General features: G+C 39.9%; 1 long non-coding RNA gene across 1 annotated transcript; it reads right to left on the bottom strand.

The window, feature by feature from the left end:
• Positions 1-88: 88 nt before the first annotated feature.
• On the bottom strand, positions 89-7,826 carry LOC101948807 (uncharacterized). The gene is made up of 2 exons (XR_256515.4): positions 7,648-7,826; positions 89-4,936 (listed from the first exon to the last, which is right to left on the bottom strand). It is a non-coding gene; the product is annotated as an uncharacterized LOC101948807 (long non-coding RNA).
• Between the last annotated feature and the right edge of the window lie 11,478 nt (positions 7,827-19,304).

Here is a 19,304-nt window from a genome sequence, read left to right as displayed (position 1 = left end):
TGGTTAGTCTTTACTATGTCACAGTTGCCTTTCCACAAAGGACTGCCTACAGGGCTAAAAATATAAAGGATTTTCAGTAAATTACAGCTGTCTTTGGGTGTTTTTTTTATTGTGCTTGCTTGTTGTGTACCAAATGTCACAGAAAACAGAAGGCATCACACTTGCAGATAGATCTACAAAGAATGAATCTGTTCAGTTCCTAGGATCAGAGGGGCCACAGAAAAAAAGCATTACAACCATGATATAAATATGCTACAGTTTTTCAAGCAGTTGCCTTTTATCTTATATGAAGGGACTAGCTGATGGAAAATGACAGAGAGAAGATGGAAAGAGAAATAAATGCTTTGTTGTTTGCAATAAGACAAGCAAGAAAAACTAACCAGGCAACAAATAAATAAGTAACTAAATCACTAAAATAAGAGATGTTGTGGCTATTTATATTTGTACTAATTTGCATGTAGGTACATATGCATACTGCCAGCAAGTTCCAGTTAGTGTAGAGTACAGCTGTCCACCTTATGAGCAATCTTGAGCAGCATGAACACAGGTCTCCTCTCTGCATTGACTTCCTGTTTGCTTCTGGGTGCAATGTAGAGTGTTTGATGTTTTTTAAAGCCCTGAATTATCTTGGGCCCCAGTTATCTGAAACATATCTCGCCTTATAGCTCATCACAGCATTTAGATGATCATCTGGGAGTCTGTGCTACTGATTCTTAAATTTTCACAAAATTACAGCTGGCCCCAACTCAGCACCAGATTGGAAACCAATTCCCGGATGATCCTCACAGAAACAAGAATTTAAAGTTTTAAGGCAGGAAAACACTGTATTCTTATATAGTCGCATTACTCATAAATGCCGGTGTGGGGAAAAAGTTGTCAGAAGGAATAGAAAACCGAAAGGAACAAGGTGGGAGGAAAAAGCATAAGTAGTCATAAAAATGAAGTACAGAAGGTTGGGGTTTCTTCATTGGAAAACCAAGTTAATCATCCAGAGTTTGGTCCAAAGCACACTGAAGTCAATGGAAGTCTATCTGATTTCTTCATTGGACTTTGATTAAGGCCATATTACATTGCGTATTACAGCACATATATTGTAACTGTACTTTAATACATTTTACATGGGGAGGTGTAGTTTTATTTTTGAGAAAGATTGAAAAGTAAGATTTAACCACAATAGGAAATGTAAACTATAAACTCATGGAAAAATTAATCCACAAGCTCATGTTTATATTAGCTTTTGGACTGGAACTACTACTTATTATCAAAAAAAAGTCCTGTTCAATGTGCTATACTTACAGCAATGGAGGTGAGGAAAAAAGCCTTCTTCAAAACTAGAAAATTCGGTGGAGCTATTCTGGATTTATGCTGTTGAAACTAGAATATTCTAGCCTCATACTGTAAATAGAACATTTTATCCATAACAATATGCAATTAGAAGTTTAGGCATAATATTCCTCACATCAAAAGCTAAGTACTGTATTTTCATTACATTTCTATGGTATTTCCACAGTTCATAATAGCAGAGATGTCCTCTGGTTTAGACGTTTTCTGGACACTTAGTAGCTGGCTGAGTTAAAGGCCTGCTATTTTACAGCCAGGTATTGATTGTTAGAGTTCAAGTGAATTTCAGATAACAAATAGGGATTCTGACTCACTGGAAATTTCAGATTAGTGTAAGAACTAACTAACATTTTGGGGTGAGGGGAAGAGAGCATCAACCCTGTACCTGTGTAAGTTTTATATTAGTGTTTCTGTGTTCATCAAAGACTAGCAGCTAGGATATGTTCCAAATTAAAAAAGCAAAAACAAAATGCAGGGAAATTAAAATGCAGAAGAGAAAAATTGGCAAAACAAAATTGTAATATTTTGCAAAATACTGCTGCTCTGCTCAATTCACCTAACTTCTTGGTTAAGATTCCTAAATTATAGCACATTTCTACCTACATCCTTGAAGTCAAAGGGAATTTTGCTTTGACTTCAGTGGATGCAGGATCAGGCCCTAAGTGCTTAATTAAAGCTAGTTTACATTGAGTGCCAATTTCTTAACCTAAATATCTTCAAAACGTATAGTACAGTATATGAATAGAATCACTTATGCAAATCAATTATCTTGTTTACCTTATGCTAGCAGTTTAAAGTTTAACTCTTCTGTGTTATATACAGTGCATTGTAAATGAAGTGGTGATCTACACAGGATGTCACATCATAGCATTATTTAAACATTATGTCCAAGATGGATTATATAAAGTGTTTGTTTGTAAGCAAAATTTTCTTCAGTCCCTGCAGTCTTCTTTACACTTGAAAGAGCAGATGCTCATTCTGTTTGATGAGGTGAGAAATAATCACTGGTTGCATTCAAAGCAAAATAACCTTGGATATATGATAGGTATTGTACCAATTTCAAGTCCACACACTTACAACTTTTACTGCGAAATCTGTGAGGTATGATAAACAGTACCAATAATAACATATGCAGTGGGAATTCTTCTTCTTAGTGTATGCGCAACTTGCCTCGGGTGGCACATGACCAGGATTTGGTCCAATGGTTGGATCATTAGTTTCCCTGGCCCAGGCTGGATACTGATGGGGAGTGGGACATGCTCTACTATAGGCTTAAATTCTTATCCCTTACCTTCGAATGTTCCTCTCAAAAAAAGATATCATTGCCAAAAAGTACATATTGGTTCACTGTAAAGTGCTGTTCTTGCAGGAAGGAAATAAACATTAAGTTACTTAACATGGAAAATTCATTTGAAAAAATGAGGTGCTGTACTTAAGGACTATCAACATTAGGGCAGCCCTGAACAAGGGATGGTGCATAACATACATTAATCCAGGAGCAGCCCCAGAAAGCATTAAAAGTCATAATTCTTCCTATGCTTCTACCTTGTTCAAGAAGAGGGAATAATTTGCTACAGGCTTAGAGAAAAAGAAAATTATGATTGCCTCCCACCCCAGGCCACTTCAACTGCACTGGTCAGTGAGTCAGAGGGATGGAGTCAAGGTTCTGCTCATTCCCTGCCCACCTGACCTGAGGGAGGAGTAAGCCAGTACGCAACACCTATTTATTCTGCATGCCCAGTCTCATGGGATGGATAGGTACGTATAAGTATAAGGTGGGGCTCTTACTCTCCTGTACGATTGCATAGCACACATCACAATTTACCTCTAAGAGAGAAGAAGATTCAAAAGTCCAAAGGATGACATTTAACTTGACAGAGGTGCATTAGTAGTAATGAAAACAATAACATTTCACACGTAGAAGGCAATTTCCATCTGAAGATTTCAAAACACTTTACAGAGCCAGGTAAGTATTACTCTCTCACTTTATGGTTGATCCTTTGGTGTATATGTATGAACTACACCCTTACTCAAGATTGTACATAAAAGGCTAAAGCTGGCCAAAAATTTTCCATCTCATCTTTTTTTAATGAAAAAATGGAAATTTTTTACGGAAAGTGTCTGCTTTCCTCAAAAAAATACCCCAAAACTGAAACATTTTAAGATGAAACAATAAAGTAAGTTTTCAGGGTTTTTTTTTTTCCTCAGAGAATTTTAAATTTTCTGAAGGGGGAGTGTGACGGGGTAGACCAGCCCTGCGCTGGTTCAACAGGGGTTAATCCCAGTTTGTGGGCCGAGGAGGTCTTGTCCCCTTGGCTCTGCTGAGCATGCTCTAGCTGGAACCCGGATATAAATGGAGCAACTCAGCTCAGTCGGGGCTGAACAGAGGTGCACTGCAGGTTCCTGCAGAGGGACTGCCAACACTCCAGGACACAGAGGCCAGTCAGACTGTGACAACTAGTGACCCCCCAGACACTGTTGAGGGAGGCGAAGCCATGGGATCCCTGAGACACCTAGCTGTGGAGGAACAGGTTGGAAGTAACCCAGGGAAATTTAAAGGGTAACCAGTCATATAACCGGGACTTGGCTCAGTATGTTTCAGCAGGATCCCCACTGAGCAGGTGGCGGACAACCTCAGCACTGCCAGGGCCCTGGGTTGGACCTGGAGTAGGGAGGGCCTGGGTCCCCCTTTCCTGGCTGCTGCCCACTTCCTCAGCCACCCCGGCTGTCTGGCCATGCTGCCCTGCTGCTCAAGCCCCATTGACTCTGGCTATTGGGCCACCCAGCCCTGTGAGGAAGGCAGCCATATTGACTCTGGTCACTGGGCCATGCAGCATTGTGGAGGAGGGCAACCCTATGGACTCTGGACATTAGGCCACACACTGTGAAGGAAGGGATCCATATAGACTGTGGCCATTGGGCTATGCAGCCCTGAGAGGGAGGGCCTCCATATTGACTCTGGGCACTAGGCCATGCAGCCCTGCGAGGGAGGACACCCTATTGACCCTGATCATTGGACTGTATCGCCTGGAAGCCAGGGGCTGTCATACAGCCTCACCCAGGGGTGATAAGGTGTACCAGCCCTGCAACAGGGAGACAGTTTTCCAGTTATCCATATAGCTGTCTTTTAAGAATAGAGAGAGAATTTGAGGAAGCAGAATCAGTCAACAAAGTAGGAGGGGGGACATAAGAGTAATAAAGGCAGGTGAGATGAGGAAATAAAATCAACAGTGGATTCTGATATGGGGAACTGAAAGACTAAATGAAATAACTACATTGTATAATGGTTATGGAGAGAAGCTCTCCCTTCTGCGTAGCTAGCATCTTCACTAAGTGCTACAGCGGTGCAGCTGTGCTGTAAGTGTAGACAAGCCCCGGGTCTGCCTAGAGCTTGACCCTAGTGCAGGCCTGCCCCTGCAATCTCAGATTTGGAGACTCCTGGGAAGTGCTGTGTGTTCTTTTAACCTGGTCAGCAACTGGAAATCTTCTGAGATTACTGCTTTTTTGAGCAGAAGCAGCAATCAATGTAAGCAGATGTCTTCTATTTTTAGCAGCAAATATTATCTCCTGTTGCATTTTCTGTGATGTCATCTTCCTGTATCCAGGAAGAAAGGAGAATGAAACCAAGCACCACAGTCGCTCAATCACTATAGTCCACACATTTTTAATATATGAGCTCATAGAAAATGATAATACTTTCTAGGATTTAATAATTAAATCACTTGAAAATTTGACTTAGAAACAAATTCTAATCCAGATGTGCAATGTGTTTGGGTAAAAGGAAAAATCTACCATCAGGGAATAGTGGATATTTCAAGATTTGCAGCAGTGGGCACCATGCACTTCAGAGTCTCATCTGGTCTTTGTTTCTTAATAGCCTGCAAAATACCTGCCAAAGAACAACAGCTGTAGAGAACATTCAGCAATAAGAACAATTTATGAGTATGAACAACCAAACAATCAGCAAGTTCTTGAAGTTCTTGAAAGGCAAGAGTCAAATGATATTTCCATAGTCCTTTATTTTCTTTTATTCTTCTTCTTTTGCTATAATACCTATATAATAATGTGGATTTTGATTCTTCTCTTCAGTTTTAAATGGCCACGGAATTAACATGTAACAATATTACATCCAAGCCTTCATTCCTCACTCCCTTCTCTTTGCCTCTTGATAATAGCACTGTCCTGTATACCATCGATAAAGGTTGTTGAGGTGGCTTGCCAACCCTGACTTCCTCTTCCACCCTTTTTTATATTATTATTCACCCTTCACATACAGGTTCTTTAAAACTCCTGTGACTTTACATATGTCTCTATGGGTACGTCTACACTGAAATGTAAGTCATCTGACCCATGTTAGGGAACTCTGGGCTTGAGCTTCTGCATTGTATTTTAACTCTGTTAAGATTTTTTTTCTAACCCATGCTCAAACCTAGGGCTCTGGCATTCATACAGCAGTGTGCAGACCCAAGTCAAAGTAGCCATATCCCAGGTTCCCTAACATCCTTCCGTACCCTGAAATGTGGCTGCTGTAGCTCTAGGATCATGTTGCACTGTGGGAAAACTTTACTGCCCACCTTGCACATTACCAGGAAGCAGCTTAATTTGCAAAAGGCTTGATCAGTTTGCTCTCTATTGCAAACCCAGGAGGCTTTCTGATAGTGCACTTGCAGATTGGTGATCAGGAGAGAATGGGTTAGTGCTGACCTGAGCTGCTGCCATTTACAAAGAAGGTGGAGTGGCTTCCATTTTTGATACAGTTGACTGCAGATTGTTGGGATAGAGAAGACTAAGGAAGTTGTCCCATGGAATTGTGGGATACTTCTGTCTGACTCCCAGAACCCACGTCAAGTGGGGCTGCATCTACACTGCAAAGCATAGTGCTCAGATCCTGGGTCCCATCTTAATTCAAATTCAGACCCTCCAGCCCTGCAAGGTCCTGGAACTCTGGGTTTAAGTCCTGGGTTAGGGCAAGTGCAGTGTAGACACCAGGGGAGTTAGGTTTGAGCCTGAGCTCAAGCATGGGATTATGTTGCAGTGGAGACACACCCTATAACATCTCTAAAATCTCATTACTTCCTCTCTGTTCCAAATGAAAATCTGATTCATGCCTTCATTGCCACATGTCTACTGACTACTATAATCGCCACATATCTACTTCATCGCCTCTCCAGACTGTCCAAAATACTAGTATCAAAATCTTCTCCTGTCATTACAGTCACATTATTTCCCTAGATTCTATTCCTTTTCCACATCAATTTCAAGTTCCTTGACTTCACCTGTAGGGCATTACACATCTCCAATTGTCTATGTGTATGTCTGTTGCCACCCATACACATTATCCTTTAATTGTATTGTTCCAACCAATTTAGACTGTAAGTTCCTCAGGGCAATGACTGTCAGAGCTTTGTGTTTTGTAAAGTGATGTGAACACTTATAGCACTATCAAAGTAATCATAACCACAATCCACAGGGCATCACATGTGTCAAAGCATATTTGTTGTGCACCAGATCACTAAGGATAGCTGTTTTTATATAGTGAAGTAGGACTGCAGGGCCTGAAGAAGAAGAAAAAGTCCTGAGTTATGAATCTCATCAAAACTGGCCTATATAAGTAGATATAGGTAAATGAGGCAAAGATAAAAACTCAGTAGCTTTGCAAGAGAATCATTCCTAAATATATACAAATTATTTATCTCTGTCAAGATAGAAAAAGCCATTCCACAATATTATTAATCACTGTGATACACACTGTAAGTATGAAAAAGTATCAGTAGAAAAGAGCATTACATTTACTTCTACTTGGAAACTACTGTTAGGATTCTATGAAACATCCAAAAAGCTATAGCGCAGTCTTGATCCCTTTTCAGAATGGAATGTCCTACGAAGAATATTCCCATTTCATTCTGTCCTTTCTACTAGGGCCAAATCTTTCTCTGATTTTCTCCAGCATATAGCTGGAGTGACTCAGGTTAAGCCGGTAAAGTTACTTGTGATATACTGAGAGCAAAATCTTGCCCAAATGGATTTGCACAGATTTATCTCATGTCAGAATGGGGTGCTTTCTATGAAGGAGATAGCAAAGAGAAATTTTGAGGTGACTTAAATTAGTATGGGCTCAATTCTAATTTCACTTACACTGATGTATCTCAGGAGTAACTCCATTGAAATAAATAAGAGATAAGATGGTGTAAAACTGCTGGAAGTGAAGGAAGAATAAGACATTACATAAGTCATACATGCACCTATGTTTTTTACACCTTCCTACATTTCCTCTGTTAGTATAAATTAGTTATTTTGCATACTCACTGGCCACTCTCTCCATTCTGCTTCATCAAGATGGCTGTGAGCCAGAAGATGGTGAGCTGTTTGCCTTGCACCACAGCAGATGGATCTCTTGGATACATGAGGTTCCTTCTGGGCTGTGGGGATATACGACAGGACGTGCAGATGTGTGAGTATCATGCAGGCTGTGTGATATGGCATCGCTGGTTTCCTGGGGCCCCTTTTAACAGTACAAGATAGTTCAGTCCCCATATCTATACAACTCATGAACTCTTTGCTGAGATTACCAACATTGGTGGTAATTAGCACTCATTGTGATGCTGGATTTTATTATGTGGATACCTGTCCACAATGGACTAGTAATGACCCCAAGCTGCAAACGCATGTAGATCCAAACATTTATAGAATTCTGGGGTGGTCACATCCAGCATTGTGGTTTAGGCCATTATAAAAATAGGGCCAAATCTGGAAGTTTAGATTTGGATTCAGATCCAAATTTCTTCACGTTCAATCTGTTTCAGCATTTCAAGCCATGTTCTTGGAATTGAAATTAAACAAATTAATTTCACATAGGCCACTGAACACTCTTGCCATGCTACCGCTCAACTACCATCAATCTTCAACAAGTACAGGACCTAGAAGAAAACTCCAAATACCAATCCATTGAGCTACTCAGTCTACATGTACATCCTGACAGAGTAGTTGAGTTTAAGCAGAAGCTGACATCAAGTGATTAGGAGCAAGAGGAAAATGGTGAAAAGAAGGAAACAACACAGACCTTTTAAACTGTTACAGCAGTAAAAACAAGTATTTTCTTTACTAGTGATAACAGACAGAGGAAACAGTTAGCAGCTGACAAGTCCTCTCCACTTTTGCTAGTCTTTACTTTTAGCTAGAACATTGGAGAGAGGATCTAGAAAATGCCCCAGAGTTGTAATAGATATCTCTGCTAAGACCTCTGCTAAGCAATGATGGTAGCTAATTTAGAGCCCAAGCTGATGTGAAATAACAATCCAGTTATGTTTATCTGACCAGAATCTCTTTGTGTATCTTGCTTTAGCTAAGGGTGCATTACATTGTTTGGGAGTCTATCTTCCAATTCCATTTCAGTCACAGAGAATTTTAAAGTATGTATATTGCTTAATCACACTGCATGAAACTGCCTCTGGAAAAGTGAGACGTTGAGAGATTTCAGAAACAGAAGCTGCTGTATGTCAGTTTTCAGTAGGGCTGCTAGCACTAACAATAATATCAGTAACTTGTCTTGATAGCCTATTGTAACTGTCCCCAGCTCATGGGCAATCTTCAGATACCATGCAATACAAGATTGTCTTTTTACTTTGTGTAACTCTATATCAGGTGGCAGATGCTAAAACTCAGGACCCTGCACAGAGATGCCGAGTTATTTCTGGTGACATCTTCACAGCCAGGTCAGGAGGGCCCTGTTAGCTTCCAACCCAGACATATGGAAAGGTTTGAGAGGATGTCTGATGTTGAGGCAGAGGAAACTGGAGCATGGAAGGAAGGATCCTGTGGGGATAGTCGAGGGACAAGTTTAGGCTGATGTGTACAGTAAGTTTTGTTGTTACTAAACAAAGAAAATCTTCAGAAAAGAGGAGAGGTTTGAACAACTAATCCAGTGGCTGAGCATATAATTGGGTGAACATGTGTTGAGAACAGGATGAATCAGCTCTTACTGTTTCACTGAACTATGAACAGACATCAGTATTAATCAAATATGAAGTACAATTAGTTACCCTGCATAGTTAGCTACTGCTCTCCTCCCTGCAATGGACAAAGATAAGGCGCCATATTGATTCTTTTAAATCTGCAGCAGCCTTTGTGGAATCTTGGGCCCTTGACTTCAATGGGAGTTTTACCATTGATTTCAATGAGACTGGGATGTCACCCATGGCCTTTTTTCAAATCTAGTGTGTTTTCCACTAAATATGTATATATTTGCATCTGTTCTGGGGTTTTGCTGTCTCTAATTTTTTTTTATCCTTCTCTCTCTCTCTTCCTATGTTAATCAATTAATGTCAGTTTCTTTTCCCTTTTTTTAGTGGAAAATAAATGTAGTAATAATTAAAATGTTGTGTGCCACAACTTTCCCATTTAACAAAAATTAAAAATATGAATTTCGCATTTTTTGCCATGTCAAAACCAGGACTTTTCCCATTTACTTGCCAGGACTATCTTACAAATAGTTAATACTCTAGGATCTAGCCACAAGATCATTTTATGATAAAATTTTGGTGGCAGACCAAATAAATAAATAGGATTCCTAGAACATCAAATTCCACATTCATCTCCACATGCTCAGACACCGCGAAGTTGTGCTACTGCAGCATCTGATGAAAATCAAGACTGCAGTTCATTGGACAAAGCCCTTGACAGGAAGCTGTATATCGGGTGGGGGTGGGGGTGAGTAACTGGAATAAAAAGGATCAGATTATATTATCTCGTGTAAATTTTCATAGCTTCACCATCTGAGGATCTGGCCCCTAGATTTAAGGCACTGACTAAAGGACAATTTCTCCAATACTGTATCTTTGAATTTCTTCATTTTCTGGTCTCAGAGCAGACCCTTATAAGATAAATTCATATTTATGTGTTTTAATATACTATTATTGCACTTAATATAAAGCTAATGTATCTAGCAAGTAGCATTTAGTCTACTTATAGTTATTGCTATGAAACATAGAGCTCTAAGAAATACAGAATAATAATATCCTGAAACATTTTAAAAAAACAGATTATTGATGTTCTCCTAATATTGCTGAAAGTATATAATAATCTTGGCTCTTTAAAGCCCAAAATGTATCATTTTAATTGTCTGGAATGATACCCTTTCTTATTAGATTAATGAATAGTAGGTTTTCTTTTTCTTTTTCTTTTCTTTCTTTATGTTGGAAGAGAGAGGGTTATTTGTAATGATTAGTTTTTCAGAAAGATAAAAAATAATTATTTCTCTCATGTTCTTTGGATATCACCATATTCTATATAAAATGAAAAATACTAAAGATAATACATTGGCCAAAGAAAAATATGGCACTGAAGTAAATGAGATTCAGATAGGACTTGGTAATGAAGTGGAAAATTAAGAATTTAGACTATAACTCATTCCTTTTTTGCAATGACCCTGAATTTATACACCTTTTGAGTTTATAAATTGAGAAACAAAGAGAAGTCTGAAAAGAAAATTAAAAACACCTTTGTCTCTCAGTGGGCAAAAGAATGCAAATCCTACTTCACTCTACATCTCTGCTGAAGTGTTAGAAAGAAAAGATTAATTATTTTAACCCCATGATTAGATGACATTGATGTACTTGATAGATTTATGATTTATTCTCTTACCTATAGGTAGAGTTATTTAATACTCTTAACTATAGATAGCTATTTCTCTTTCCTACAGCATTCATTAAAAATTGAAAACAGCTACATTAATGACCAGATCACATCATGCTTCTTTTGGGGCCTGATCCTGGATTCCTGGTTCACCCCCCAAATCCTAGTAAAATCCTCAAGTTTTGGATAAGCTAGGATTCTTTGTATGTAAGAAAACTTTCAGAACTCTCATGGATTTATTAACACCTGAGTTTAGGTTAAAATTGCACAGCTGCTTCTTCTGCAGGAGATTATTGAAAGTATACTAAACTATCAGTGTCACACATTAATTGCTACTCAATAGTTCAAAGCCACAGCACTTAGAACTAATTCATTTCCTTCCATTTTAGTTCCCTGGTGATGTAACGTTGTTCAGAAATAGCCCCCTTTCATGGTTTTATATATATTTTTTTAAATCTGTTAACAGGGAATTGAATTTTCAACTCAATCAATAGTGCTAAAATTAAACTATACATGCCCCATGTCATCTGCTCCTCCTTCCTCATCTATTTTATCACTCTTCAAGACCATCTCCTAGCTATGATAATTAATTCAAAGTGGAGTGAGTAGTTGGCTTGACTGAAACACTTAGAAAGAGACAAGAATTAGGCAATCCAGGCATCCACGCATACATAATATAAATAGGCTTTCACAATTTTATAAATAATGAAACCCTAGGGTAAATTTTGGTGGATAATTCCTCTGCAGAATTTGTAAGTGGCTTGTGTTCCATTTGGAAAGTGGGCAGCAATAATGAAAGGAAAAAAGAAAAAATTAACAGTGCTAACTTCTCCCTCCCTCTAAAATATTTTCTCAGCTGCCTAAGTGGACATGAGAAATATTAGGCTTTTATTCAGTGACCATTAACATAATAGCACTAGAACTGGCATTACACATGATATCCTGCATCTCTCACTTGCAGAATATAAAAAGAAATCTGGAAATTTAAATTTCTTCACACCCCTGAGCGATCTCATTATACTGACATAAGTTTATACTGTAGACCTGGCTCCTCTCTCAAAGCTCTGGCAATGTAAACCCCTTGGGGCAGGGACCAACTTTTTGTTCTGTGTTTGTACAGCATCTAGCACATTGGCATCCTGGCCTCTAGGCACTACGGTAATAAAAAAGCTTACTTCCACCATGAAGCAAAGGGAAGGCAGGGACTGCATTGTGACTGAGGGAGTCACAATGTAGCCCCTCCTCTTGTCCTATACAAAGCACATTGCAAGGTGCCAACCAACCCTTTTTATAAGCAGCATAGGAATGGATTAACATGTCATACATTTGTGTACTTTGGTAGTCCCTTCCAGCTGAGAATGTCCAAGTGTTTTACAACTATGATTACAATCATTTACAACTATGATTTAACTTATTTATTTATTTATAAACTGAGCCTCATCACACTGTTACCCAGGGTTTTCAGAACCCAAAGCATTGGTAACTTAGCTATTTCACGCCAGGCAGTGTGAGGAATAAGTCTGTGGGAACACAACAATTCTGTCTGATGCGATGAAAGATTAATTCAAGTAATCGTGCTCTTATTTAAAACTACAATGTATTAGATTTAAGCACACCCAGACATAAGCTAAAGGTTACAACATCCCAAATAATTACCTAGAATCTGAGATGGTATTGAGTAATTTACAGCAGATCTGCAATAGCCAGTCACTTCCCTACTAGGGAATATGTTATGAAAAAAATCTCTCAGGATAGCTTCAAAGAACTGGTCCAAAGTACATTCTATTATCTAGTCTTTTTATAACTAACAAAACACATAACTCATAGTGACCCCTACTGGGTCATCACTTCTCCTAAATTCAATAAACTAGTTATCAACAAACATTCCTAGCAATCTTAGTTATAATAAGCTGCTATATCAAAGGTGCCCAAAACTCAAGGTTTCCATCTATGTATTTTCTATTTCAGTCTCAAATTACTGACTCTTTTTCTCCCCTCCTCCTATTCTGATTGGCAGAAACTTAAGTCTACAGCTAATTTTGATCGTGCTTCTAGAAGCCCTGCTTATTCAAATTAATCCTTAACTATGTGGTTTTCTATTTTATTAATTCATGGTGGCTGAATGCACGCAATATGGTTGCAGTTAGCTTGATCAAAATCTGGGGTGTACACACTCCCCTCAAATCCAGGGCAATGACACCTGTTTGAAATAAGAGTTATAGATGGAGACATTGATGCACAGTGTGCTTATGAGATTTGTCCAAGGTCACATTGGAAATTTGTGGCAAAGCTGGGCAAAGAATATGGTACTCCTGATTCCAAGTCCTGTGCATTAACCATATGACCAGCCACCCTGCCACAGAAAATATCCAGCTGACAACAGAAACAATATTTAAATTAAAGTAAAACTAAAAGAGATCCCATACTTCTGGAATTGCTTCTGACTGAGGAACTTGTCAAAATCAGAAATCATTTTGGTACCCATGTGGGTACAAAAAGATAATGTCTTTCTCGGGGTTTTTCACCTTTTTCACTATGGTTGGACTTTTGTGAGTAAGATTATTAAATAATTTCCTTCAGCTTCAATACAGCATAAAATAGATAGTAAAAAGTAACTTGTTTGTCATTGCTATACATTTTCCGAGGATAGCAATGTGATGATGGCCTGATCAGTAACAAAGAAACAACAAAGGGGGGAAGATACAGGAGCGTTTCTCTGGAATGTATTTTTTTTTTAAATCTGATTGGTGGGGAGGAGGGAAGGGGAATTAGAGACACTAAAGAATTAAAGAATCAAGCCAACTATTTATAGCAACCCTGATTTGAAGGATCTCCCGACTCTTGGTAAAATCCTCGCTCCATTGAAATCAATGGCAAAACTACTATTGATTTCAATGGGGCCAGGATTTTGCTCTCTGTGCATTTTTTCCCCAGTTTTCTTTTATTCTTGCTTATGCCTTTTAGTGCTTTCTTATATTTCACTGTGTCTGTCTGTCCTGTAAATGGCCTGCTGAAACCCCAGGTGAATTCTGAGTGAGAATTAATTTGTGCTGTCATGCGCTCAACATTTATTCTCGCCTGACCGTATCTATCTTAGCGTATCATTTAAATGAAGAAAGATCAGTGAACAAGGAATTGAGCTCCATGACCCAAAGCCTCAGGTAGCATAGGCCTGAAGCACCCATGAGAAAAAAATGGTGTGTGCTGAGCACCCACCAGCAGCCCCACCGTTCAGCACCTCACCTTCCCCCCATATCTCCCACCTGTTGGTGGCCCCGCCAATTAGTGCATCCCCATCCCTCCCAGTGCCTCCCACCTGCAATGAATCAGCTGTTCCATAGCATGCAGGAGGTGATGGGGGGAGAGGGGAGTGAGGGCAGGAAGAGGCAGGGTGGGAAGAGGTGGGGTGGGGTGGGTCCTGGGGCAAAGTGGGGGGTCGAGCACACCCTGGCACAGTAGAAAGTCAGTGCCTCTGTCAGGTACTGTTAATAAAAATTAAAAATGAAGGCTCTCTCAGCAGAGAAGAGAGCTGCATTATTAGCAGTTTCTGCCTAATAATTCCATCAGTTAGAGATGGTGGAGAAACTAGTAGCATTATGATATGGGCAGGGCCGGCTCTGGCTTTTTTGCCGCCCCAGGCAAAAAAGCCTCCCGCCGCCCCCAGCCCCCCAGCGGGGAGCGCGGCAGGGGAGGGCGCCGAGCCCAGCCGCGGCCCCGCTCTCCCCGACCGGCCGGAGCGCTGGGGGGAGGGCGGCAAGCCCAGCCAGGGCCCCGCTCTCCCCGACCGGCCGGAGCGCCGGGGGGAGGGCGGCAAGCCCAGCCACGGCCCCGCTCTCCCGGACCGGCCAGAGCACTGGGAGGAGGGCGGCCCCACTCTCCCCGACCAGCGGGGAGCGCGGCAGGGGAAGGCGGCGAGCCCAGCTGGGGCCCCGCTCTCCCCGACCAGCTGGAGCACCAGGGGGAGGGCAGCGAGCCCGGCCACGGCCCCGCTCTCCCCGACCGGCCGGAGCGCTGCCCCCCTCCAGGTGCCGCCCCAAGCACCTGCTTGGTCGGCTGGGGCCTGGAGCAGGCCCTGGATATGGGATCAGCATGATGCTTTCATAAATTGTCAAGACAATGTGAAACTATACAAAACTTTCAAATACATTTGGAAGATATTTATGAGTCTAGTTTGTTGAAATGGGCCTTTTATGCCCTCATCCTAGGGCTAGTCTACTACAGGGATGTGAATTGCAGAGCTCACCAAAGAGTTGTCCTCCAACTGCCCCATTTGGATACTGTTGGCATGAACTTCAAGGTACCTAGTTCATGTTAACGTAGTTCTCTTTCAAATAGGACTTTAGTTTGTGCTAGCAGAGTCGACACAGAGCAGTTGGAGTACAACTCTTTGATGTGCTCTGCAATATACACAACCATAGTCTGCACCATGTAGCTACAACTCAAGACCTTGTAGTTGGGTCATGCAGAAATAATTGTTGGAACTGGCTATGCCTTTTTGCAGAATGGAGCTGTGTGAATCATGGATTTATGTGTTTTTGGGGGCGGGGGGTTGTTTTGGTTTGGGGTTTTTTTGGTTTGTTGGCAATTTTGAAAAAAAATGTTTCAAGTCAAACAAAGCTTTTTTTAATTTTGGTAAATCAAAAAGTTTTCTTTAAAAAAGAAAGCATTGTATTTTGAAATGTTTAATTTTGATTGTGAATGTTTTTTCTTACATTTATAATGTTTTTAAATTAAATTTGAATGACATTGCCAAAAAATATTTTTTAAACTGAAATTTCAAAAAGAAAAGTTGTTTTGAACAGAAAAAAATTAGAGGTTTCATTTTGAAAACGTCCAAACAAAACATTTTTACTTTTTCCAGTTTTGTTTGTTTGTTTTTTGCTTTCACACACATAATTTCGCAAAGCTGACATGAATTTGTGAAACATATCAGTATCACTAAATTGGCAATTTCACTGAAAAAATGTGTCTAGTTCAATTGGAGAGCAACCTGCATCCTCTTTAAAATGATAATACAGGAAAGTATATTTTAAAAAGTAAATAAATATGCACAGATTAATGGAATAATATAAGCACTTTCCAGGACTGATATCAAGTAAAAAATGAACTAAATGTCTAATATTGCAAGAAATCTGTTTTCTTATAGTTATTTTAATAATAAAGAAAAAATTAAAACTTGGAATCAACTTGGAATAAAAGCAGTCTTGGAAGAATTTATTTTTTAAAAAATGTTGACATATTTTAATTGTATTTTTTTAATTGATTTAAATTTTCACAGTTGCAAGAAATTATGGGATGTCAGAGAATAATTATTTAATGAAGTAGACATTAAATTCAAAAAGTTAAAGCAAGGATTGGCAACCTTTGGCATGTGGCCCGCCAGGGTAAGCACCATGGCGGGCCAGGCCGGTTTGTTTATCTGCCGCATCCGCAGGTTCGGCCGATAGCAGCTCCAACTGGCCTCAGTTCACCACTCCAGGCCAATGAGGGCATCGGGAAGTGGCGTGGGCCGAGGGATGCGCTTCCTGCCGCCCCCATTGGCCTGGAGCAGCGAACCGCGGCCAGTGGGAGCTGCAATCAGCCAAACCTGGAGATGCGGCAGATAAACAAACTGGCCCGGCCTGCCAGTTTACCCTGGTGTTTACCCTTGCGGGCCGCATGCCAAAGGTTGCCAATCCCTGAGTTAAAGCTTTATGTATGTTAAAAAACAAATTGTCAATGTCACATGTCAAAATATACAAAGTAAAAAAATATCTTTAAATCCAACTCTAAAAAGTTCTCAATCACATTTTTCTTACTTGGGATCTCTGTAAGTTTCCATTAATAGACTAACCAGTAGGTCCCTTTTTTTGAAGGGATATAAGATTGTATGCAACGCACTGGAAATAAACCTAGGTTAGCAACATCATGGACATAGTCACATGCTCTTAAGAGCATAGAATAGGTTAAAATATTTCCACCTGTGATGTGTTTGAGGAAAGGAAAACTTTGCAGGTGTGGAGGCCAGAAAGATATTTAATGTAAAAAGAAGTCAGAACGAGAGATTTCTAGCTTTGAAGTAACAGACCGTGAATCGGATAATAACATGAAGAGCTGTGCTGTCAGGTGCTCTAACGTTGTGCTTTTTTCTCTCCTAATGCCAGTCATTTTTAGTCCAGATTTTGTTGGAACAGTTTTTCAGGAAATCTATTTTCATACAGTTATTTACTATTATTATTTTCCAATTATATCATATTTTCAATGATAGCTGGAAGAGACAATGAAGCACTGCAAACAACTGAAATGAAAAGATGCTTTCTAATTCAATAATACTAGGAATGAAATTGATTTTATTATATTCTGACTTTAAGTCTTAGTTTCAGTTCAACTAATCCTTATATAATAATCCCCTAACTCTGAAAGTGATTTGTTAAAGCAATGTAATAGAACAATTTATTTTAAATAAATAAGATATTAAAAAGCATTCAAGGATCTCAGGCTAAAAGGAACATGGCACAACAGATGTTAAATTTGTTAAAACAATATAGATATTAGAGAAAAGCATGTGTATTTACATAGGAACTGCAAAAAGTTCACAACTATAATACATTATTACTCTCTTTTCCTTGACAGAAAAACAGACAGACACAATTTCTATCTATCTTAGTTTTTTCAGGCATCTACATGCTGCATGGGCAAATCAGTATGGCATGATAATGTCCATAGTGGAATCTGTTAAAGAGTTCACCTAGATTCTGCATAGCTCTGTCTTTTCTTTTCTTTTTTTCTTTTAAAATACTGTAGATTTGTGGGAGATTTTCAAAGGCACAAATAGAAATTAGACACCTAGCTCCCACTGAGTTGCAATAAGATTTGGATGCCTACTTGGTTTTTGTGCTTTGGAAATCTCTCTCTGCAGTCATTGTAGGAAAGTTTTAGCAAATGTACAGGTTGCATTGTCCAGGAGACGTGCATCTTCCCTGGGAGATAATGAATGGAAAGGTGTGTCTGGGTCCTGTGTACTGTGGTCCTGACCTGATGATGGTTGGAGGATCAGGACCTGGTCCTTGAATTGACATTAAAAGAAAACAGGAAGTCAATGAAGAGTATGAAGCACAGGGGTGATATGCTCTTGGCACTTCATCCCAGTATTATTTTATTCTGTGTAGGTTCTTAATTCACTGAAGAAGACCATCCCAGCCCACTATCCTGAGCATTTCTCTTGTTGGAGGCAGGTCTCCTCTGAAGCCCGACCTCCTTCACCCCTGTGAAATTTCCTAAGCTCTGCACATATGTGCAGAGCCAAAAGAACAACAGGTTGTTAACGTTTGCATTACAAAATCCAGTGCGCATGCAGAGTTGACTCTTTAAACCCCTATACATTTGGCCGATCACAATAAATTTTCATCTGATCACTGAAAGGCAGAACAGAGGTTTAGGGCCTATTTTCTGCTAAATTTCAAGTGACTCCTCTGACTCCAGAACTGGCTACTTGCCAAATTTCAATATCCTACTCTAAGCACCCAAGTCACTAAAGCTATTTTAAAAAAAGTTAGGAAATGTTTTATTAAAAAAATCTTTAACATTGACAAAACCAGGATCAATCACAGAAACAGTACTCTAGTTATTGGGTAAAATTTCTAAAAAAAATTGGCAAGATTAACGATGAGGGAACTCTCTCAATCCTGCATTGAACTTAATGTGGACGATCCCAGGTGTCTGTACTAGTATCTTTTATATATAGCTGTGATGTGAGGTCAGACAACAAAAACAAACTTTCAGTGATAGGTATTCACTCAGGGAGCTATGTTCTTATTTATTGATATTAATGATAGCTGTGTCTATTCTTGTGTTTTCCTTTGCTTTCATTGGCTTGCACTAGCTCCATCTGTTTTATTATATTCTCCTCCCCATTTGTGTCCCTGTTACCTCAAATTACAGTCTACTAGAAATTCCCTGCCTTTGCCCACTTCAACCATATGCCACCAACTCAGCACGCATGTTGACAGCTGATTAGTTTGGATAAATTTAAGTGTTTTATAACCAAGGCCGGCTCCAGGCACCAGCTTAACAAGCAGGTGCTTGGGGCAGCCAAGGGAGAGGGGCGGCACCTGCGGCAATTCGGGGGCGGCAGGTCCCTCACTCCCTCTAGGAGCGAAGGACCTGCCGCTGAACTGCCGCCGCCGATCGCGGCTTTTTTTTTTTCCCAATTGCCGCCGCCGATCGCTTTTTTTTTTTGCTTGGGGCAGCAGAAATGCTGGAGCCGGCCCTGTTTATAACATTTGGTGTTGCTAATGCCAACTGGCATCTTTATATCATTTTCCCCCAGGTAAAGTATATATTAATATATCTGA

This window comes from Chrysemys picta, chromosome 9, assembly GCF_011386835.1.
Source record: "Chrysemys picta bellii isolate R12L10 chromosome 9, ASM1138683v2, whole genome shotgun sequence".
NCBI lineage: Eukaryota > Metazoa > Chordata > Testudines > Emydidae > Chrysemys > Chrysemys picta.
The sequence above is the reverse complement of the archived record's forward strand: the minus strand, read 5'-3'. Positions and strand labels throughout refer to the sequence as shown.